General features: G+C 41.1%; 1 protein-coding gene across 1 annotated transcript in view; it reads right to left on the reverse strand.

The window, feature by feature from the left end:
• Positions 1-25456, reverse strand: part of PDE3A (phosphodiesterase 3A) — a 544656-nt gene that overhangs the window by 175603 nt on the left and 343597 nt on the right. The gene's annotated exons all lie outside the window — the stretch shown is intronic.

Below are 25456 nucleotides of genomic sequence, written 5' to 3' on the forward strand. Positions count from 1 at the left end.
CTACATGATACAAAGAATAATGCTGTATAACCGTTAAAGGGACTAAGCCCCATTATACAACAGCCAATGCATATGTAAATACGCTTTCAACATTTGAAAAAATACAAAAAAATCCCAACTCCCAACATACATGCTGTACAAATATGGATATTCACAAATGCCAACAACCAAACGCAGTTTATTGCGCAAAACGGTAAGTATGAGACAAATCACACTGCCTTAATATGCCATTAAGTGCAAAAAAATGACTTTGTCCAATATAGTAAGGTCAAATAAGCTAATGAACATATGTCAAATGGACCTAATATAACTAATATACACACAAATAGAGACAACAAGTTAATACACAAGTATCATAGTTTAGCAAATAGAATATCCCTAGGATTGAACATAATGAGTACTATACCACCATTTACACGGGACAATTAACAATGTGGAAAATTAGACCTGGAGAATCAATAGAAAAGGGCATAATCCAAATATGTATTTAGATCTCTAGCGGTCATAGTGCCTAATCTATTAATCCAATGAATTTCACGTTTTAGAAGTTCATCATCTCTATCCCCCCCTCTCTTTAGAGGCGGGACCCTGTATGAGCATAGTTTTTAACATAGCCACTGAGTGGCCATTTTCCACAAAATGCCTAGCATTAACTCATAAACCGCAAAAAAATCCCCACATTGCAATAAATATAATTAACCTATTAATCCCTAAACCGCAAAACCCCCACATCACAATAAACCTATTTACCTTATTAACCGCTAAACCCCCACATCGCAATAAACCTAATTACCCTATTAACCCCTAAACCGCAAAACCCCCACATCACAATAAACATAATTAACCTATTAACCCCTAAACCGCAAAAAACACAATATAATTTCAGTAGCTCTCATCCTATTGACTGATTTGAACTGCCAATAAGATTTGAGTAGCTCTCATCCTATTGGCTGATTTGAATTTAAAGAATCAAATCAGCCAATAGGAATTCAAGAGACGCACGGCAGCAATCGTACAAAGAGGATCCTCCACGCTCCATGGCTCTGCGGTCGCAGGTCTTCAGTTCCAGGGTCGCCGGTCTTCAGTTCCAGGATCACTGGTCCTCAGTTCCAGGATTGCTGGTCTACAGCTCCACGGTCATCGGTCTTCAGCTCTGCCGGATGTTTCTGGAAGAAGAAAGAAGGGGTTGCCACTTGGAAGAAGACTTCACCGCATGGGACATGACCTTCTCTCTTAGACTTAGGGGTTTTTTTTTAATTTTTTTTTTAAATTTAGATTAGGGTGGGCAGAGCTAAATGCCCTTTTAAGGGCAATGCCAACAAATGCCCTTTTCAGGGCAATGGGTAGTTTAGGTTTTTTAGTGTTTTTAGTGTTAGGTTTTTTATTTTGGGGGGTTTGGTGGGTGGGGGGTTTAACTGTTAGGGGGGACTTTGTGTATTTTTAATGTAAAAGAGCTGTATATCTTGGGGCAATGCCCTGCAAAAAGCCCTTTTAAGGGCTACTGGTAGTTTATTCTTAGAGTAGGGAGTGTTTTTATTTTGGGGATTAGGTATCATTTTTTAAACTTTGGTAATTTGTTTTTTTATGTTCTATAATGTTTGCCTTTTTTATTTTTTGTAATCTTTGCTTTTTTATTTTTTGTAATTTTAGCTTAATTTAAACTTAGGTTTATTTTTTTAATTTTTGGGGGTTAGACTTAGTTTTTTTTTTTTTTTTTTTTTTTTAGATTAGGGATGGGCAGCAAAAGAGCTAAATGCCCTTTTCAGGGCAATAGATACTTGCTTGGGAGATCATAACATTTGTACTCATTTGTACTCTTCTTCAGACACTGGTGCTTGGGAGATCAGCATCTGTGGTTGTGTGGGGCGTAATGTAAATAACGCCCCATATATTTGTGCACCTCGGCAGATCACAAGCGCTGGCCTTTATAGGGATGATCTACTGGTGCAGTGAGAGGGGGCTAATGTACTAATTCTGCAATGGTACCGGCTTACCCTTAACCCCTTGTCTCCCAGGTGCTGCTGCTGCTCTCTCTGCCAGCCAATGGGTTAGACGCATTGCCAGGGCTTAACCTGTTCTTTCTTGCCACTTCCTCTTCACAGAGCCATAAATTACCCAATAAACGTGTGTAGCAGTTTTACCAGTAGTGAAGAACGGACTACAGCTGTGAGAATATAGCTACCACTGCAGGGCTTGGCATGCAAACGGTTAAAGCAAAATGACAAGCATGTAATAAAAATACTTTTTACTTCAGTTCTCAGATTCCCCTCTTACTCTTTAGGTCTCCCCTTTCTATGGAGCTTACTAATGTAGGTTTAGTAGCATGCACTTGACTTCAGTATTATATGTATACCATTGTTATAAGCACTGCTGAAGAGGCACCTGAGACTACCTCAGTATGCTCTCATAGGAAGGAACTAGCTTTCAACAAAGGACACCAAGAAAAGCAGGGAGATTTGTTATGAAAACAAATTGTAACATTTTGTTTTGTTAAATCATACACTGTCTGCATCGTCTCTTTAAATCAATTTATACATTTATTTGTATTCTTACATAAAAACTCTAATTTAAGCTGAGTTTGTACAAATCTAGCCAGTTTGCAGAAACAGTAACACCTTAACGAGTGGACACCATGAAGGCTTTTACAAAATGTCACTACTTATGTGTTTTCCACAGAAGCACATTCGCCTAGATTTAGAGTTTTGTTGGTAAAGACCCGCATAGCTAACGCAGCTTTTTTTCCTACCGCTGCTTCCAAACAATGCTGGTATTTAGAGTTGTCTGAAGGGCTGCGTTAGGCTCCAAAAAGGGAGCGTTGAGCCGAATTTACTGCCACTTCAACCCTCAATACCAGCGTTGCTTACGGTAGCGGTAAGCTGGCAAAACGTGCTCATGCACGATTCCCCCATAGGAAACAATGGGGCAGTTTGGGCTGAAAAAAAACCTAACACCTGCAAAAAAGCAGCGTTAAGCTCCCAACGCAGCCCCATTGTTTCCTATGGGGAAACACTTTCTAAGTCTGCACCTAACACCCTAACATGAACCCCGAGTCTAAACACCCCTAACCTTACACTTATTAACCCCTAATCTGCCGCCCCCGCTATCGCTGACACCTGCATTACACAATTAACCCTTAATCTGCCGCTCTGGACACCGCCGCAACCTACATTATCCCTATGAACCCCTAACCTACTGCCCCCAACATTGCCGACACCTACATAATATTTATTAACCCCTAATCTGCCCCCCCAACGTCGCCGCCACCTAACTTCAAGTATTAACCCCTAATCTGCTGACCGGACCTCACCACTACTATAATAAATGTATTAACCCCTAAACCTAAGTCTAACCCTAACCCTAAAACCCTCCTAAATTAAATATAATTTTAATCTAACGAAATAAATTAACTCTTATTAACTAAAGTATTCCTATTTAAAACGAAATACTTACCTGTAAAATAAACCCTAATATAGCTACAATATAACGAATAATTATATTGTAGCTATTTTAGGATTTATATTTATTTTACAGGTAACTTTGTATTTATTTTAACTAGGTACAATAGCTATTAAATAGTTATTAACTATTTAATAGCTACCTAGTTAAAATAATTACAAAATTACCTGTAAAATAAATCCTAACCTAAATTACAATTAAACCTAACACTACACTATCATTAAATTAATTAAATAAATTAGCTACCAATACCTACAATTAAATACAATTAAATAAACTAAACTAAATTACAAAAAAAACAAACACTAAATTACAGAAAATAAAAAAAATATTACAAGAATTTTAAACTAATTACACCTAATCTAAGCCCCCTAATAAAATAAAAAAATAAAAAAAATAATAAAAGTCCCTACCCTATTCTACATTACAAAGTAATCAGCTCTTTTACCAGCCCTTAAAAGGGCTTTTTGCGGGGCATGCCCCAAAGTGATCAGCTCTTTTGCCTGTAAAAAAAAATACAACCCCCCCAACATTAAAACCCACAACCCACCACCCACATACCCCTACTCTAACCCACCCAAATCCCCCTTAAATAAACCTAATACTACCCCCCTGAAGATCTCCCTACCTTGAGTCGTCTTCACCCAGCCGGGCCAAAGTCTTCATCCGATTCAATCAGCCAATCAGATTCAAGTTCCGATCAGCCAATAGAATTCGATCTCAATCTGTATTGGCTGATTGGATCAGCTAATCGGATTGAACTTGAATCTGATTGGCTGATTGAATCAGCCAATCAGATTTTTCCTACCTTAATTCCGATTGGCTGATAGAATCCTATCAACCAATCGGAATTCGAGGGACGCCATCTTGGATGGCGTCATTTAAAGGAACCTTCATTCGGCGAGTAGGCGTCGTCTGGGAAGAAGATGGATCTGCTTCGCATGGATGAAGATAGAAGATGCCACTTGAATGAAGACTGCCGGTCCGGATGTCCTCTTCTGCCCTGATAGGATGAAGACTTCTGCCGGTCTGGATGTCATCTTCTGCCCCATCAGATGAAGACTTTGGCCCGGCTAGGTGAAGACGACTCAAGGTAAGGAGATCTTCAGGGGGTAGTGTTAGGTTTATTTAAGGGGGGTTTGGGTGGGTTAGAGTAGGGGTATGTGGGTGGTGGGTTTTAATGTTGGGGGGGTTGTATTTTTTTTTTTACAGTCAAAAGAGCTGATTACTTTGGGGCATGCCCCGCAAAAAGCCCTTTTAAGGGCTGGTAAAAGAGCTGATTACTTTGTAATGTAGAATAGGGTAGGGACTTTTATTATTTTTTTAATTTTATTTTATTGGGGGGCTTAGATTAGGTGTAATTAGTTTAAAATTCCAGGTAATTTTGTAATTATTTTAACTAGGTAGCTATTAAATAGTTAATAACTATTTAATAGCTATTGTACCTAGTTAAAATAAAAACAAAGTTGCCTGTAAAATAAATATAAATCCTAAAATAGCTAAAATATAATTATTCGTTATATTGTAGCTATATTAGGGTTTATTTTACAGGTAAGTATTTAGTTTTAAATAGGAATACTTTAGTTAATAAGAGTTAATTTATTTCGTTAGATTAAAATTATATTTAATTTAGGGGGTGTTAGGGTTAGGCTTAGCTTTAGGGGTTAATACATTTATTATAGTAGCGGCGAGGTCCGGTCGGCAGATTAGGGGTTAATACTTGAAGTTAGGTGGCGGCGACGTTGGGGGGGGGCAGATTAGGGGTTAATAAAAATTATGTAGGTGTCGGCGATGTTAGGGGCAGCAGATTAGGGGTTCATAGGGATAATGTAGGTGGCGGAGATTTGCGGTCGGCAGATTAGTGGTTAAAAATATTTATTATAGTGGCGGCGATGTGGGGGGACCTCGGTTTAGGGTTACATAGGTAGTTTATGGGTGTTAGTGTACTTTAGAGCACTGTAGTTAAGAGCTTTATATACCGGCGTTAGCTCATAAAGCTCTTAACTACAGCCTTTCCATAGGCGTTAGGAGTCTTGTCGGTAGAGGTGTAACGCTCACTTCAGCCAAGACTTTAAATACCGGCGTTAGGAAGATCCCATTGAAAAGATAGGATACGCAATTGGCGTAAGGGGATCTGCGGTATGGAAAAGTTGAGGCTTGAAAGTGAGCGGTACACCTCTACCTGGCTGACTCTAAATACCAGCGGGCGGCCAAAAGCAGCGTTAGGACCCCTTAACACTGCTTTTGACAGCTAACGCAGAACTCTAAATCTAGGCAATTGTTTCCTGCTGCTGCTGAGAGTAAGGGCCTAATTCTCTAAAGCTCCTGTCTTGCCAGATTATCGAAGATGTCTCATCAGCACTACAAGGTCCATAAATGATTTTATAAAGACAAATTTAAGTGACCACTAGCTGAGCTCCCTGTCGCTTCTTCTGCTTCACCAGCTCTGTACTGCTGGACATTGTGACCACTAGCTGAGCTCCCTGCAGCCTCTCCTGCTTCACCAGATATATCAGCTCTGTACTGCTGGACAGTGTGACCACTAGCTGAGCTCCCTGTAGCTTCTCCTGCTTCACCAGCTACACCAGCTCTGTACTGCTGGACAATGTGACCACTAGCTGAGCTCCCTGCAGCCTCTCCTGCTTCACCAGCTACACCAGCTCTGTACTGCTGGACAGTGTGACCAATAGCTGAGCTCCCTGTAGCTTCTCCTGCTTCACCAGCTACACCAGCTCTGTACTGCTGGACAGTGTGACCACTAGCTGAGCTCCCTGTAGCTTTTCCTGCTTCACCAGCTAAACCAGCTCTGTACTGCTGCACAGTGTGACCACTAGCTGAGCTCTTGTAGCTTCTCCTGCTTCACCAGCTACACCAGCTCTGTACTGCTGGACAGTGTGACCACTAGCTGAGCTCCCTGTAGCTTCTCCTGCTTCACCAGCTACACTAGCTCTGTACTGCTGGACAGTGTGACCACTAGCTGAGCTCCCTGTAGCTTCTCCTGCTTCCCCAGCTACACCAGCTCTGTACTGCTGGACAGTGTGACCACTAGCTGAGCTCCCTGTAGCTACTCCTGCTTCACCAGCTACACCAGCTCTGTACTGCTGGACAGTGTGACCACTAGCTGAGCTCCCTGCAGCCTCTCCTGCTTCACCAGCTATACCAACTCTGTACTGCTGGACAGTGTGACCACTAGTTGAGCTCCCTATAGCTTCTCCTGCTTCACCAGCTACACGAGCTCTGTACTGCTGGAGAGTGTGACCACTAGCTAAGCTCCTGTAGCTTCTCCTGCTTCACCAGCTACACCAGCTCTGTACTGCTGGACAGTGTGACCACTAGCTGAGCTCCCTATAGCTTCTCCTGCTTCACCAGCTACACAAGCTCTGTACTGCTGGAGAGTGTGACCACTAGCTGAGCTCCTGTAGCTTCTCCTGCTTCACCAGCTACACCAGCTCTGTACTGCTGGACAGTGTGACCACTAGCTGAGCTCCTGTAGCTTCTCCTGCTTCACCAGCTACACCAGCTCTGTACTGCTGGACAGTGTGACCACTAGCTGAGCTCCCTGTAGCTTCTCCTGCTTCACCAGCTACACCAGCTCTGTACTGCTGGACAGTGTGACCACTAGCTGAGCTCCCTGTAGCCTCTCCTGCTTCACCAGCTACACCAGCTCTGTACTGCTGGACAGTGTGACCACTAGCTGACCTCCCTGCAGCCTCTCCTGCTTCACCAGATACACCAGCTCTGTACTGCTGGACAGTGTGACCACTAGCTGACCTCCCTGCAGCCTCTCCTGCTTCACCAGATACACCAGCTCTGTACTGCTGGACAGTGTGACCACTAGCTGAGCTCCCTATAGCTTCTCCTGCTTCACCAGCTACACCAGCTCTGTACTGCTGGACAGTGTGACCACTAGCTGAGCTCCCTGTAGCTTCTCCTGCTTCACCAGCTACACCAGCTCTGTACTGCTGGAGAGTGTGACCACTAGCTGAGCTCCCTGTAGCTTCTCCTGCTTCACCAGCTACACCAGCTCTGTACTGCTGGACAGTGTGACCACTAGCTGAGCTCCCTGTAGCTTCTCCTGCTTCACCAGCTACACCAGGCTCTGTACTGCTGGACAGTGTGACCACTAGCTGAGCTCCCTGTAGCTTCTCCTGCTTCACCAACTACACCAGCTCTGTACTGCTGGACAGTGTGAACACTAGGTGGAAACCTTCAGACAATGAGCATAAACAGATTGCATTACTAGGACATAACTGATAGCCAATAACCATAGCACAAAATCAACAACTAATTTACTGGATCAGTTTCACTTTTTACATACTTTTTAAAGACTTCCTTTGCATATTAATACTAGAACATTTTTGAGCATCTTTAAGTTCTTGGCAGTGTTCTATTACAGAAAAAAATAGATAGCGCCAGCAAATAGAGTATAAAAAGGTTAGTTTTATTTAATCATTAAAACTTGGAGGGACAAACCCCTTAGAACAGGGATGTCCAAACTTTGCTCTCCAGAGGTTTTGGAACTACATTTCCCATGATGCTCAGCTAGATAAAATGCTGGCTGAGCATCATCGGAAATGTAGTTCCAAAACCTCTGGAGAGCAAAGTTTGGACACCCCTGCCTTAGAACAAACAAAAGACTAACATGTTTCAGCAGGGGCCGTATTCATAGTCCATAAAATCTTTCACACCCTGTGAGTTTAAAAAGCCCTCCCTGGGCCCTGATTGGTGGAATTATTTTTTTACAATTTATATTTAAAGGTACAGGGGCATAGTTTCATTGGAGATAAATATGTGTTACAATAAACACGGTAAAAACCTAGAATATTTATACCAATATGTTAGAAATTACTTAACTAACATTCATCTATTCGTTACAAAGTTCATCTTCAATGTATATTTATGGATAGTGTTCATTTCAATGTTAAGAATATCCCTTGAATATATCTAAACAGGATTATACTTAGAAATGCAAAACAATGTATCATATGCAAGCAACAAATATATATTGCAACAATATAATTCATCAACAAACCACTGACACAGTCAAAGTATGGTTAATCTGTTTGAGTTTCTTGAGATCGACTATTAGATTATTCACGTTATTAGGCCACTGTATAATATAATTTATGTACATAAGTCCATTAAGATGCCTACATTTATTCCTAAAGAAAAGGGAGGTGTTAAAATACACATAAATATATACATATTTATCTCGCCAACTTAATATATAGTATATATGAATACATGCGTGTTACAAATTATACTGATGAACCAGTGGGCAAAAATGGCTAACCCTAGCCATAAATGTTGATAATAAATATTGCTAGGTCTGAGGGGATAAACATATATGTATACATTCATATGTCTCATTGATGGTGTACATATTCTATTCATTTACATTGAACCTATATGTATATGTATACATATGTGTTAATAGTAGGTTACCTTGTTCTGAGTAATCCCCTATATAAACATATATATATATATATATATATATATATATATATATATATAGATAGATAGATAGATAGATAGATAGATAGATATTCACAGAAGGGGGAGGGGATTTGCTTAACACCAATAGTTAATAAAGTCATACTCAAAATTCAGGCCAAGCGGTATCTTAGTCCGAAGTCTGAATATCCAATACATTTCTTGACTGGATAATATTTTGTATTTATCCCCTCCCCTCTTCTGTGATTGGGCTACTGATCTTTCCTACACTATTCATTGACAGATGTTTGTGAATACGCGACCATACCACCCTAGTAGTTAATCCCACGTACTGCAGATTGCAAAGTGAGCACCACAACAGGTAAATACAATAGGTCGCGTGACAATTCAGGCATGATGTAATACTGAAAGTTTCACCAGTGACAAATGATCTAAAGGTTGTATCCACTTGTACATGTTCACAAGCCTTACATTGGGAATATCAACACTTGAACGTCCCTTTGTGTCTCAGCCATGAGGATGATTCCACTGCAGACAATGGTCTCTTTAGCTGTGATGGTGATATCATACTCCCTATAGATTTATTCCGTCTATAGGAGAACCTACAGCCTTTTCTGACCGTATCTGCAAGGGAATCATCCGCTACAAGTAATTGAAAATGTTTTTGCACAATGCCACATATTTCCTGGTACTGAGTAGAGTAGTCTGTCACAAATGTTAGTATATTTTCTGACACTTTCTTACGCTCTTTACTATCTTTCAATAGTACATCCCTATCCATATTGGTTACCTCTCTTCTTGTTCTCTTGATCACATTCATGTTATATCCCCTATCCAGCAGCCTCCTTTGCAAAGCATCTGCGTGTTTCTCAAAGCTTCCTATAAGAGTACAGTTCCTTTTCAAACGGACAAATTGTCCTTTGGCCACTGAATAGGGGACATGTCTGGGGTGACAGCTCTTGGCATGCAAGAGATTGTTACCAGAGATCGGCTTCCTATAAACCTCTGAAGTAATGAGTCCTGAGGGCCACCCTCTTAATTAAAGATCCAAATAGTACACCCTTGAGCTGTCAGACTCATAGGTAAATCTTAGGTTTAGATCATTCTGGCTCAAAAACTCAACAAAATCTCTAGCTGCATCGCTGCTTCCCTTCCAAATGAATAACAAGTCGTCAATGAAACAACAATACAATTCAATGAATGGCCTATATGAGTTACTATCTGCATAGATGTGGGACCGTTCCCACCAACCCATGTACAGGTTGGCGTACATTGGCACAAATTTAGCGCCCATCGCAGTCCCACACCTCTGCAGATAGAACTCATTTTCAAATTGGAAGAAATTGTACATCAGTAAAAAACTTGGTTACCTCCATCATGAATGATCTGAGAGGCTCACTGTGTGTTGTTTCCTTAACCAAAAAATACTCAATCGATATTGTGGGGTACAAATGAATAAAGGGCAACAACATCCACAGTGAGCCATCCCGAGTCTTGTGTCCATTCAATCTGCTCTACCACGATCAGGACATGCTTCAAGTCCCTAATGTAGCTGGGTAGAATCTTAACCAGAGGCTGTAATACATCATCCAGCCATTCAGACAAGTGCTCCAGCATAGAGCCTATACCACTTATGATAGGCCTGCCCTGAACATTACTAGTCGACTAGTCTACCTTTGGTAGATGATGGAATATCGGAGTCACAGGGTGTTTACATATAAATATTGAAATGTATCATTGCCAAAAAATCCCTGCTCCAATGCCCCATCCAAAAGGTGCATAAGTCGACGATTAAATATTCTAGTGGGGTCCTGACTAAGTTTCTCATAATTCTAACTGTTCCCTAGTTGCCTAAGTGCTTCTTCAATATAGTGGGACCTATTCATGAGCACAACCGAAACCCCCCTCATTAGCCTGTTTAATGACTATGTTCTCATTCCTGCCCAAGTTCTTTGAGGCTAACTGTTCATAATTAGTCAGATTTCTGTGTGGGTTGATATCTCCTATGTTGTTGAGCATGAGTTCCAAAAGACTTTGACTGCTGTGTTGCATGTGCTCTGTTTGGCCCTTGTCGTGTGTCCACTCTCATGTGTGTACTGCTCCCCATGTACCTATTGTATTCAGTGTTTCTATTAACCAATTCTTGCGGGAAACTATCCTCACTGCCTGATTGTACACTTTCCTCTCCTGAATCTGCTTCACTGTCTGAAAATGTTACTGATCTAATGCCTTTGCCTCTCTGGGGTCCTACTCTACCTCTCATATATCCTCTGTTTTTATTCTGACTTATATATTGAAATCTTTGGCTTTTGTTCCAGATATATACCTTGCCAATGTCATAGTCAGACTTATCTCTCAAAAGTTTTGTATGTTTGATATTAATCAATTCTCTTTTAGCTTCCAATGCTACCTTCTGTAACATACAATCAAATTTAGGATAATCAACTGTATTACAAAAGCCATTAGATAATAGCTGTACTTCATCAATCTCCAATCTAATTTGCACTAACATATGTGACTTGTGACCAATTAATAACTTCATCAATCTTAAAGAACATTCACTCAAAACAGTGTTCCACATATCAATGAATTCTTTGTCATTAGTCTCAAAAGTTGGGAATTTGCTGATGCGCAAACCCCTCAGTATCATTTTTAATGCACTGTGTTTTTCAAGAGTCCAAATGTCCCATTTTAGCTTTTTTTTCCCTTCATCATGAGACGTTCCATATCCTCAAATAACAATGGTAAGTCAGAATTATTTCGATCTAGGGAAAAAAATTGATCAATCTCCATACTATCTTTATCCCTCTCGTTTACTTTCTTTAGTGAATAGAAACTACGGCTGATTCCTCCTGCATGTTATCCTGCTGCATGATAGTGTCTAATGAGGATGAGTGCTTTGCCAGATTGCACTCAAAATCAAACTCAAAACAAACAAATGTCCCCTTTGATACAAAATATTAACTGTTTGCCGGTAAGTGGGTACCCAGATATGACAACCACTGTATCAACTATGTAAAAATGTAGATATAGCACATATATAAATAGTATAGTTCTGTAAGCGTGCACTGTGAGTTAGATTCCTGCGTGACGGTTCCTTATAAGCTGGTATTCGTATGACGAAATATGGTGAAATGTAAATATGATATGCATAGATAGATATGCATCTATTTTTCTGCTTATTAATTTTTGCCAGTAAGCCAGTAAATTTGCTGCACTGCCGTCTGGATCTATAGCACAATCGTTGATGCACAAACTTCACTTGTTAGAGGAGAACCTGTAAGGAATCAGATCAGCCAAATACATATTACTCCTGAAGCAAGGAATGGAACTCCGTGAGCACCCCCCCCCTTCTTTCATTCTGAAGGACCAGCTACAGGCAGGAAGTGTGAGCCATTGGTTCAGTGACGTCACCGGCACCACAAGGAGCAGAGAGAGCGCTCAACCGCATTTGGTGGAAGGACCAGGATCCGGGAGCGACAACTGCAGAGTGGTGAGAAAACCGGGTCCTGAACAAAAGGAACGCAGTAACACACATTTTTTGATTGTGGGGGTCCGGAGTGACCGGGGAAAGCATGGATTTAAGGAGCTGAACGTGTCTATGCACATCATATTTACATTTCACCATATTTTGTCATACGAATATCAGCTTATAAGGAACCGTCACACAGGAATCCAACTCACAGTGCACGCTTACAGAACTATACTATTTATATATGTGCTATATCCACATTTTTACATATTTGATACAGTGGATGTCATATCTGGGTACCCACTTACAGGCGAGCAGTTACTATTTTTGTGTCTAAGGGGCCATTTGTTTGTTTTGAGTGTTCTAATCCACCTATCAGCACCTCGGAAGTACAACAGATAAGGCAGGAAATAAATCTTCTTGAATAAAGATGCCATAAAACATTGTAGGGACTATTAGAATTAGGAGTGGGCTAGAGATTTCAGAAACCATTTGTGTGTGAACCAAACCTGACAAGTGACTAATATTCATTCCTTTACACCATCATTCAAAGCCTTTGAGAAATTTTGGGGAATATGATCCCAGCTGGAATGTTTTGGTAGTTATTGAGATACATCTGACATTTCTTTTACAATTTATATTCACAGACCACTTGCTAACAACGATAATATGTTAATCACCATTACTTAATAAATTACTTCCAACCAAAACACACTCAGCTTAAAGCAAAGCTTGCCTCAGCTGTTCTGCGTCTGCAGGAAAATCTATTCCTCACACAATATGTAAATATGCCAAAAGGGAACATAGTCTGCTTGTGGTGTAAGCAGCATCCTGCATAGGGATTCACTGCCAAAATCCCAGTGGGGAATTTCGGGTTAAAGGACAGATTTCTGTTAATATATATAGCAGAGATTATCAGTCCAAAACATTTACCTGATTAATAGCTATAAATGTATTGTATTCATTCCCTAGCGCATATCAGTGAAAGTGCTCATGCACACAATTCCCTACATCACAAGTATTTCTGTTGGATGTTAAAGCATTAGTTATTTTTTATCTCTATAGAAGGATGTTTAAAACCACCATAAAATAAGTGTCACTTGTATTACACAGAGTACACAGTTCTTTATGGTTCAGAATTCTGGGTAATGATATGCAAATAAGGTGCACACCCCCAACCTCTGCACCCTCCCCAGTCTCCACAATACTTTATAAAGCCAATTCTCAAAGAACAGTGAGAGAGTGTTTTACAGCAATCTGAACCTCATCTCCATAAGTTACCTCATTCCTTTCCCTCTAGACCAGGAATGTCCAATTACACTTGAGGGCTGGGGACAGGCCAAATCATTACTGTGCCAGAAACTCCAAGTGACTAAATCATCTGTGGTGACACAGGGAGACTAGTAAAGTCTGATCTGTCCTCAGCCCAATATTATAACCGTTCAGAAGTATCACTCCATATTCACAAACTGTCGTTGCATCATGTTCCTTGATCATAGTGTGTCAAATACAGCACTCCCCAGCCGGCCAACCCTAGACTGTTTATCGCCATGCCCTAGGAGTCGCTATCCCAACATGAGTAGAACAGAAAATGTAATGAAATAAAACAAATAAAGCTCTTATACATCTGGACTTTCAGATTGGTATTTGCTATAAACCATGAAAATCTAAACGGGCGGCATATTTAGCATTGTTGCTGCACTAGACATGTTTTTATTACTCTCTTTATATCATATTTGCCTGGTTTATTTCTCACAGTATTAGCTGGTTATGAACATATTCCTGCCAGTCATACAGAGCAGTAATGAACATCTTCCTGCCAGTCATATAGATCAGTAACTAACATCTTCCTGCCAGTCATATAGAGCAGTAACTAACATCTTCCTGCCAGTCATATAGAGCAGTAACTAACATCTTCCTGCCAGTCATATAGAGCAGTAACTAACATCTTCCTGCCAGTCATATAGAGCAGTAACTAACATCTTCCTGCCAGTCATATAGAGCAGTAACTAACATCTTCCTGCCAGTCATATAGAGCAGTAACTAACATCTTCCTGCCAGTCATATAGAGCAGTAACTAACATTTTCCTGCCAGTCATACAGAGCTGTAATGAACATCTTCCTGCCAGTCATACAGAGCAGTAATGAACATCTTCCTGCCAGTCATATAGATCAGTAACTAACATCTTCCTGCCAGTCATATAGATCAGTAACTAACATTTCCCTGCCAGTCATACAGAGCAGTAATGAACATCTTCCTGCCAGTCATATAGAGCAGTAACTAACATCTTCCTGCAAGTCATATAGAGCAGTAATTAACATTTTCCTGCCAGTCATATAGAGCAGTAACTAACATCTTCCTGCCATACAAATAGACCAGTAACTAACATATTTCTGCCAGTCATAAAGAGCAGTAGCTAACATCTTCCTGCCAGTCGTACAGAGCAGTAACAAACATCTTCCTGCCAGTCATATAGAGCAGTAACTAACACCTTCCTGCCAGTCATACAGAACACTAGCTAACATCTTCCTGCCAGTCATAGAGAGCAGAACTAACATCTTCCTGCCAGTCATACAGAGCAGTAACTAACATCTTCCTAACAGTCATACAGAGCAGTAACTAACATCTTCCTGACAGTCATACAGAGCAGTAACTAACATCCTCCTGCCAGTCATACAGAGCAGTAACTAACATCTTCCTGACATACAAACTGAGCAGTAACCAACATCTTCCTGACAGTCATACAGAGCACTAGCTAATATCTTCCTGTCAGTCATACAGAGCAGTAACTAACATCTTCCTGCCAGTCATACAGAGCAGTAACTAATATCTTTCTACCAGTCATACAGAGCACTAGCTAGCATCCTCCTGCCAGTCATATAGAGCACTAGCTAGCATCCTCCTGCCAGTCATACAGAGCAGTAGAGAACATTTCTTCTGCCAGTCATACAGAGCAGTAACTAACATCTTCCTGACAGTCTTGCAGAGCAGTAACTAACATCTTCCGGACATACAAACTGAGCAGTAACTAACCTCTTTCTGACAGTCATACAGGGCAGTAACTAACCTCTTCCTGCCATACAAAGAAATAACTAACATTTTCCTGCCAGTCATATAGAGCAGTAACTAACATATTCCTGCCAGTCATATAGAGCAGTAACTAACATCTTCCTGCCAGTCATATAGAGCAGTAACTAACATCTTCCTGCCAGTAATATAGAGCAGTAACTAACATATTCCTGCCAGTAATATAGAGCAGTAACTAACATCTTCCTGCCAGTCATACACAGCAATTACTAACATTTTCCTGCCAGTCATACAGAGTAGTAACTAACCTCTTCCTGCCAGCCATATAGAGCAGTAACTAACATCTTCCTGCCAGTCATACAGAACAGTATCTAACATCTTCTTGCCAGTCATACAGAGCAGTAACTCACATCTTCCTGTCAGTCATACAGAGCACTAAGTAACATTTGCCTGCCAGTCATACAGAGCACTAACTAACATCTTCCTGTCAGTCATGCAGAACAGTAACGAACATCTTCCTAACATACAAACTGAGCAGTAACCAACATCTTCCTGACAGTCATACAGAGCACTAGCTAACATCTTCCTGACAGTCATACAGAGCAGTAACTGACATCTTCCTGTCAGTCTTGCAGAACAGTAATTAACATCTTCCTGCTAGTCATAAAGAGCAGTAATTCACACCTTCCTGCCAGTCATACAGAGCAGTAACTCACATCTCCCTGCCAGTCATACAGAGCAGTAACTAACATCTTCCTGACAGTCATACAGAGCAGTAACTAAAAATTTTCCTGCCAGTCATATAGAACAGTAACTAAAAATCTTCCTGCCAGTCAAACAGAGCAGTAACTAACATCTTCCTGCCAGTAATACACAGCAATTACTAACATTTTCCTGCCAGTCATATAGAGTAGTAACTAACCTCTTCCTGCCAGTCATATAGAACAGTAACTAACAACTTCCTGTCAGTCATACAGAACAGTATCTAACATCTTCTTACCAGTCATACAGAGCAGTAACTCACATCTTCCTGTCAGTCATACAGAGCACTAAGTAACATTTGCCTGCCAGTCATACAGAGCACTAACTAACATCTTCCTGCTAGTCATACAGAGCAGTAACTAACACCTTCCTGCCAGTCATATATAGCAGTAACTAACATCTTCCTGCCAGTCATATAGAGCAGTAACTAACATCTTCCTGTCAGTCATACAGAGCAGTAACTAACACCTTCCTGCCAGTCATATAGAGCAGTAACTAACATCTTCCTGCCAGTCGTACAGAGCACTAACATTTTCCTGCCAGTCATATAGAACAGTAACTAACACCTTCCTGACAGTCATACAGAGCAGTAACTAACATCTTCTTGCCAGTCATACAGAGCAGTAACTGACATCTTCCTGCCAGTCATACAGAGCAATTACTAACATTTTCCTGCCAGTCATACAGAGCAGTAACTAACCTCTTCCTGCCAGTCATATAGAGCAGTAACTAATACCTTCCTGCCAGTCATACAGAGCAGTAACTCACACCTTCCTGCCAGTCATACAGAGCAGTAACTCACATCTCCCTGCAAGTCATACAGAGCACTAACATTTACCTGCCAGTCATACAGAGCAGTAACAAACACCTTCCTGCCAGTCATATAGAGCAGTAACTAACACCTTCCTGCCAGTCATACAGAGCAGTAACTAACATCTTCCTGACAGTCATATATAGCAGTAACTAACATCTTCCTGTCAGTCATAAAAAGCAGTAACTCACACCTTCCTGCCAGTCATACAGAGCAGTAACTCACATCTCCCTGCCAGTCATACAGAGCAGTAACTAACATCTTCCTGACAGTCATACAGAGCAGTAACTGACATCTTCCTGTCAGTCATGCAGAACAGTAACGGACATCTTCCTAACATACAAACTGATCAGTAACTCACATCTCCCTGCCAGTCATACAGAGCACTAGCTAACATCTTCCTGACAGTCATACAGAGCAGTAACTGACATCTTCCTGTCAGTCTTGCAGAACAGTAACTAACATCTTCCTGCCAGTCATAAAGAGCAGTAACTCACACCTTTCTGCCAGTCATACAGAGCAGTAACTCACGTCTCCCTGCCAGTCATACAGAGCAGTAACTAACATCTTCCTGACAGTAACTAAAAATCTTCCTGCCAGTCAAACAGAGCAGTAACTAACATCTTCCTGCCAGTCATACAGAGCAGTAACTAACATCTTCCTGACAGTCATGCAGAGCAGTAACTAACATCTTCCTGTCAGTCTTGCAGAACAGTAACGAACATCTTCCTGACATACAAACTGAGCAGTAACCAACATCTTCCTGTCAGTCATACAGAGCAGAACTAACATCTTTCTACCAGTCATACAGAGCACTAGCTAGCATCCTCCTGCCAGTCATACAGAGCAGTAGAGAACATTTCTTCTGCCAGTCATACAGAGCAGTAACTAACATCTTCCTGACAGTCTTGCAGAGCAGTGACTAACATCTTCCGGACATACAAACTGAGCAGTAACTAACCTCTTTCTGACAGTCATACAGGGCAGTAACTAACCTCTTCCTGCCATACAAATAAATAACTAACATTTTCCTGCCAGCCATATAGAGCAGTAACTAACATCTTCCTGCCAGTCATATAGAGCAGTAACTAACATTTTCCTGCCAGTCATACACAGTAGTAACTAACCTCTTCCTGCCAGTCATATAGAACAGTAACTAACAACTTCCTGTCAGTCATACAGAACAGTATCTAACATCTTCTTGCCAGTCATACAGAGCAGTAACTCACATCTTCCTGTCAGTCATACAGAGCACTAAGTAACATTTGCCTGCCAGTCATACAGAGCACTAACATCTTCCTGCTAGTCATACAGAGCAGTAACTAACACCTTCCTGCCAGTCATATATAGCAGTAACTAACATCTTCCTGCCAGTCATATAGAGCAGTAACTAACATCTTCCTGACAGTAACTAAAAATCTTCCTGCCAGTCAAACAGAGCAGTAACTAACATCTTCCTGCCAGTCATACAGAGCAGTAACTAACATCTTCTTGCCAGTCATACAGAGCAGTAACTGGCATCCTCCTGCCAGTCATACAGAGCAATTACTAACATTTTCCTGCCAGTCATACAGCGCAGTAACTAACCTCTTCCTGCCAGTCATACAGAGCAGTAACTAACACCCTCCTGCCAGTCATATAGAGCAGTAACTAACACCTTCCTGCCAGTCATACAGAGCAGTAACTAACATCTTCTTGCCAGTCATACAGAGCAGTAACTGGCATCTTCCTGCCAGTCATACAGAGCAATTACTAACATTTTCCTGCCAGTCATACAGCACAGTAACTAACCTCTTCCTGCCAGTCATATAGAGCAGTAACTAATACCTTCCTGCCAGTCATACAGAGCAGTAACTCACACCTTCCTGCCAGTCATACAGAGCAGTAACTCACATCTCCCTGCAAGTCATACAGAGCACTAACATTTACCTGCCAGTCATACAGAGCAGTAACTAACACCTTCCTGCCAGTCATACAGAGCAGTAACTAACATCTTCCTGCCAGTCGTACAGAGCACTAACATTTTCCTGCCAGTCATATAGAACAGTAACTAACACCTTCCTGCTAGTCATACAGAGCAGTAACTAACATCTTCTTGCCAGTCATACAGAGCAGTAACTGACATCTTCCTGCCAGTCATACAGAGCAATTACTAACATTTTCCTGCCAGTCATACAGCGCAGTAACTAACCTCTTCCTGAAAGTCATATAGAGCAGTAACTAATACCTTCCTGCCAGTCATACAGAGCAGTAACTCACACCTTCCTGCCAGTCATACAGAGCAGTAACTCACATCTCCCTGCAAGTCATACAGAGCACTAACTAACATTTACCTGCCAGTCATACAGAGCAGTAACTAACACCTTCCTGCCAGTCATATAGAGCAGTAACTAACACCTTCCTGCCAGTCATACAGATCAGTAACTAACATCTTCCTGCCAGTCATATATAGCAGTAACTAACATCTTCCTGCCAGTCATAAAGAGCAGTAACTCACACCTTCCTGCCAGTCATACAGAGCAGTAACTCACATCTCCCTGCCAGTCATACAGAGCACTAACATTTACCTGCCAGTCATACAGAGCAGTAACTAACACCTTCCTGCCAGTCATATAGAGCAGTAACTAACACCTTCCTGCCAGTCATACAGAGCAGTAACTAACATCTTCCTGCCAGTCATATCGAGCAGTAACTAACATTTCCCTGCCAGTCATATAGAGCAGTAACTCACATTTTCCTGCCAGTCATACAGAGCAGTAACAAACATCTTCCTGCCAGTCATATAGAGCAGTAACTCACATCTTCCTGCCAGTCATACAGAGCACTAACATTTACCTGCCAATCTTACTGCCAGTCATACAGAGCAGTAACTAACACCTTCCTGCCAGTCATATAGAGCAGTAACTAACACATTCCTGCCAGTCATACAGAGCAGTAACTAACATCTTCCTGCCAGTCATATAGATCAGTAACTAACATCTTCCTGCCAGTCATATAGAGCAGTAACTAACATCTTCCTGCCAGTCATATAGAGCAGTAACTAACATCTTCCTGCCAGTCATATAGATCAGTAACTAACACATTCCTGCCAGTCATACAGAGCAGTAACTAACATCTTCCTGCCAGTCATATAGAGCAGTAACTAACACCTTCCTGCCAGTCATATAGAGCAGAAACTAACACCTTCCTGCCATTCATAGAGAACAGTAACTAACACCTTCCTGCCAGTCATATAGAGCAGTAACTAACATCTTCCTGCCAGTCGTATAGAGCAGTAACTAACACCTTCCTGCCAGTCATATAGAGCAGTAACTAACACCTTCCTGCCAGTCATATAGAGCAGTAACTAACATCTTCCTGCCAGTCGTATAGAGCAGTAACTAACACCTTCCTGCCAGTAATATAGAGCAGAAACTAACATCTTCCTGCCAGTCATATAGAGCAGTAACTAACATATTCCTGCCAGTCATATAGAGCAGTAACTAACATCTTCCTGCCAGTCATATAGAGCAGTAACTAACATCTTCCTGCCAGTCATATAGAGCAGTAACTAACACCTTCCTGCCAGTCATATAGAGCAGTAACTAACACCTTCCTGCCAGTCATATAGAGCAGTAACTAACATCTTCCTGCCAGTCATATAGAGCAGTAACTAACACCTTCCTGCCAGTCATATAGAGCAGTAACTAACATCTTCCTGCCAGTCGTATAGAGCAGTAACTAACATCTTCCTGCCAGTCATATAGAGCAGTAACTAACACCTTCCTGCCAGTAATATAGAGCAGAAACTAACACCTTCCTGCCAGTCATATAGAGCAGTAACTAACACCTTCCTGCCAGTCATACAGAGCAGCAATGAACATCTTCCTGCCAGTCGTACAGAGCAGTAACTAACACCTTCCTGCCAGTCATACAGAGCAGTAACTAACACCTTCCTGCCAGTCATACAGAGCAGTAACTAACACCTTCCTGCCAGTCATACAGAGCAGCAATGAACATCTTCCTGCCAGTCGTACAGAGCACTAACATTTTCCTGCCAGTCATACAGAGCAGTAACTAACACCTTCCTGCCAGTCATATAGAGCAGTAACTAACATTTTCCTGCCAGTCATACAGAGCAGTAACTAACACCTTCCTGCCAGTCATATAGAGCAGTAACTAACATTTTCCTGCCAGTCATACAGAGCAGTAACTAACACCTTCCTGCCAGTCGTACAGAGCAGTAACTAACACCTTCCTGACAGTCGTACAGAGCAGTAACTAACACCTTCCTGCCAGTCATACAGAACAGTGTTAAATCATTTTCACTAAAAAATGGGGATCCCCCAAGCGCCTACCAATCGGAGGCAAAGGGATAGTGATGAGTGCAGCAATATGTAGATATTAAAAACTAATTTAATAAAAATACAAAACTTAATACATATAATAAATACAATTCATGGATTTACAACAATTACCCTTAGTACGTGGGACTGTCTCAATGTGTGTGATGTTTGCAAATTCAAAAATTCATGCACAAAAAAATATCAACTACAGGATATAAAGAGTAAATAATAAAGCAACTATAGTTCATGAATAAAATGTCAAAGAACTATTAATACCAATGTTGTGACATGACCAGGTAAATATATAAACTGACTCAATTAAGAGGTCCCTGCTCAGAAAACACTTATTGTTGCAACTATTAAAAGGCCCGCTAGACACTGTGTACAGTGTACAGGACCCGAAATACAGAAGCTACGTGGTATAACTAAGTCAAAACATATTTGACTAAAAATTACTAAACTGAAGAGATAAGAAACATTATATTAGACATAAATGCCCTCCGTAGTTCTACAAAAGATTAGTATTATCTGGACATACCAACATAGTATTATCTGGACATACCAACACCAAGTCTAATACTTTGGCAGCCTTTTTAGACTTCTAGAAATTCGCACAGACATGGAGGAAACACAGCATGCCTTTTATTCACTTATGCCAGTGACTGCACGCACTACCCATCCTACAGACTGTGAGTTGATTTTTTTCTGAGGACAAAGGGGTCCTAGCACTGAGCACTTTATTTGAGCAAATGGAGACCTTGCTGCTTAAAGAGTCTAAAACCCAGTGGGATATATGGACACTGGAGAAATATTTGAGCCTAAGCATGATACCCAGAGGCTTGAGGGTGTACAAGTTTCCCACTTTTGAAGTGGATGCACAACACAAAGACTTTGTAGATGCCTGGAACAGTGTACTGTCTGAATGCTCCATGAGACTTATGAAATTGCTTATACAGTATAAGAGTAAATTGCTAGAAAGTATTAGAAAAGATATTGATGAGTTACAGATAGAAATGAACAGGAGGAGTAGTAATGCTGACTTTGCCAGGTTTGACAAAACGTTAAGGGAACTTGTGGCTAAGGGGAGATCTGGTATAATGGAAACTAAACACACTAAATACATTAGAGATAAATACGACTACTCAAATAATTCAGTATACATTTGGAACAAGAGTGCTAGGGGTAACTTTAGAGCTAATCAGCCCAGATTTGGCCGAAGGAGAAGGGGTAATAGGAACCGTAGTAAAAATTGTAGAAATGGTAATAAGGGTAATACCTCCAAAAATGTGACCTTCTCTGGTAGTGAATCTGATGGGTCAAGCGATGGGGAAGCACTTAATGAACAAGCCCAGATGGGGTCTGCCCCAGGTAATAACAGCTTTTCCCATGTTTCTCAGGCCTCCAATACTGAATTAATTACCAACAACCAAAGTCAGACTAACCTTAATACTCTAACAGTAAGATCCAAACAAAGTAATTAAATAGATAAGGTACCTAGTGTGTATATACAGAATAAACCTGACACTTCTGCCATGAACCAGGTTTTTCCCCAGGACCAGGATGCATCAGCGGGGGGGGGGAAGGTAACACAATCCAGCACCCATTACACACAGAACCAGGACAGGTATCAGCTCAGGGAGCCCCGACCACAGACCAGATACAAATGATTGACCCCAGAATTGTGGGCAATGTGATAAATTTATCTACACAACAGCTCAGCAGTGCACAATATAGTGTATTGAATCGGGGTCTAAATTTTGCCCCTACTAATGACTTTGATGTATTTTGAACAATTCTGGATGTTAATAAACTTGTACGTAATCTTACCCTGAAAAAACATTTTTCAGAAGATTGTATCACTGACCGGTCCTCAACCCAGGTTGATGCCACCAATAGAGACCCAAATGATTTCAAACATAACTGTGATATTGTCACGCTACAACAGCTCCAGTTGGAAGCTAAGGGTGACTCTGGTGGCACCAACAAGGGTCTAAGGTTTAGAAAAAAGTCCAAGTTTTACCCCATCCACAATAGAGGTAATGTTATAGAAACTTTCTATAACAGGGTCGAAAAAGATTTGTTACATCTGAAAGCACACCAACCCAAATACAAGTTAAACTTATCACTGATAGAGAAAGAAGCTTTGGCTGCTCTGAAAGAAAATAGTACTCTAGTGATTAAAAATTCTGACAAGGGGGGGATGGTTGTGGTCATGGACCGGCAACAATACATTGCTGAAGGTCACAGACAATTACAGAACGAGAATAATTATGTTGTTCTCCAGAGGGATCCTACCATCCAGTTTCATTTACAATTACAACAACTTCTGGATGATGGTTTGGAACAGGGGATCCTAGACCAGGCCACGATGGATTATTTTTTGGTGGAGTTTCCGAAAACTCCCTTGTTCCATCATTTACCTAAAACTCACAAATCCCTGGACAATGTCCAGGGATGGCCAATTGTGAGAGGGGTGGATTCCCTTATGGGAAATTTGTATGAATGGTTGGATTCTATTCTACAACCCCTAGTTGTCTCCATTCCTACGTCAGGGATACAAAACATATCCTGAATGTAATGGAAGAGGTCACATGGACACCTCAGTCCATGTGGTTAACTATTGATGCAGTGTCGCTCTACTCGAGTATTCCACATTCCAAAGGGGTGGATGACATTGCCTTTTTTCTGGAGCAGGGTACTGATTACTCTGACATTTTTATCAGATACATTCTGAGGGTTACCTTTTTCCTTTTGTCTCACAACTTCTTCAAATTTGAAGATGTTTTCTATCTCCAAAGATGTGGTACCGCCATGGGAGCAAAGTTTGCACCTTCCTTTGCAAATTTATTCCTTGGCTGGTGGGAGTTCTACCACGTATTTGGAGATAGTAATCCTTACAGGGACTGTATCTCCTTTTATAGGAGATACATAGATGATCTCTTGTTTATCTGGTCTGGCGATTTTTAAAAAATTTCCCATTTCATTGATTACCTGAATCACAATGAAGTCGGACTTAGTTTCACTTTTGAAACGAGTCACAGTTCCATCAACTACTTGGATCTTACCCTAGAAGGTACGTCTGAGGGTAGTATCAGGTCCAGGATATACAGAAAACCTATTTCTGGGAATTCTCTACTCTTAGGAACCAGCTGTCATCCTAAACATGTCCCTTTTGCAATAGCCAAAGGTGAATACGCCAGATTAAAAAGGAACTGTACCCAGGTGACATATTTTTCACAGGAAGCCAGCAAACTAGAGATGAGGCTAGGGAAAGAAAGTACCCTAGGAAAGCTATCAGGAGGGCCAAAGAACAAGTACAAACCATACCCAGGGAGAGCTTATTGTGTACCAAAAGCAAGACTACCAATGCCAACCAGGGGGTCACGTTCGTAACGACACATAGTGCTCAATATCCCCAGGTTTGTGAGATTATAAGCAAACACTTTTCAGTATTGTGGGCGGAAGATAAACTGGTTGACACCGTCAAGCAAGGACTTAGATGTGCCTATAGGAAGAGTCCCACTTTAGGCTGCATACTTTCACTCACATTACTGAAATCTGACAAGGAGGACATGGGATCCTGGCTCAAACATACAGGAATGTATAAATGTGGGCACCGTAAATGCAAGCCTTGTGACTTTGTCAAAGTCACCAAGGAGTTCACAAGTATGATGAGTAACAAAAGCTACAAAATCAATACATGTATGAACTGCAAAACAGAGTCTGTTGTCTATTTAATAGAATGCACACTTTGCAGGATTCAGTACATAGGATTGACCTAAAGAGACCTGAACTCCAGGATTAGGGAACACCTTTCCTCGTTCACTACCAAGAGGGCCTCTACTCCCATAGTGCAGCACTTTGGAGTCTTTCATGACAACAATCTCAAGGAGTTCACTTGGTGTGCGATTGAACAAGTCAATAGACCTAAAAGGGGAGGAGATGTTGATAAACTTCTCGCCAGAAGGGAAACGTATTGGATTTTTACCATGGGCACTCGTGTGCCTGATGGTTTAAATTCCAGATATGACGTTATAAACCTCTGGGAATAAATGGCTCACCCTGGTCCATTTTGTACCTTTTATGCCATAAGTGTACATATATAAATATAAGAATATCATTACTACTATTTTTCACCTACAGTGCTA

This window comes from Bombina bombina, chromosome 6, assembly GCF_027579735.1.
Source record: "Bombina bombina isolate aBomBom1 chromosome 6, aBomBom1.pri, whole genome shotgun sequence".
Classification (NCBI taxonomy): Eukaryota; Metazoa; Chordata; class Amphibia; order Anura; family Bombinatoridae; genus Bombina; species Bombina bombina.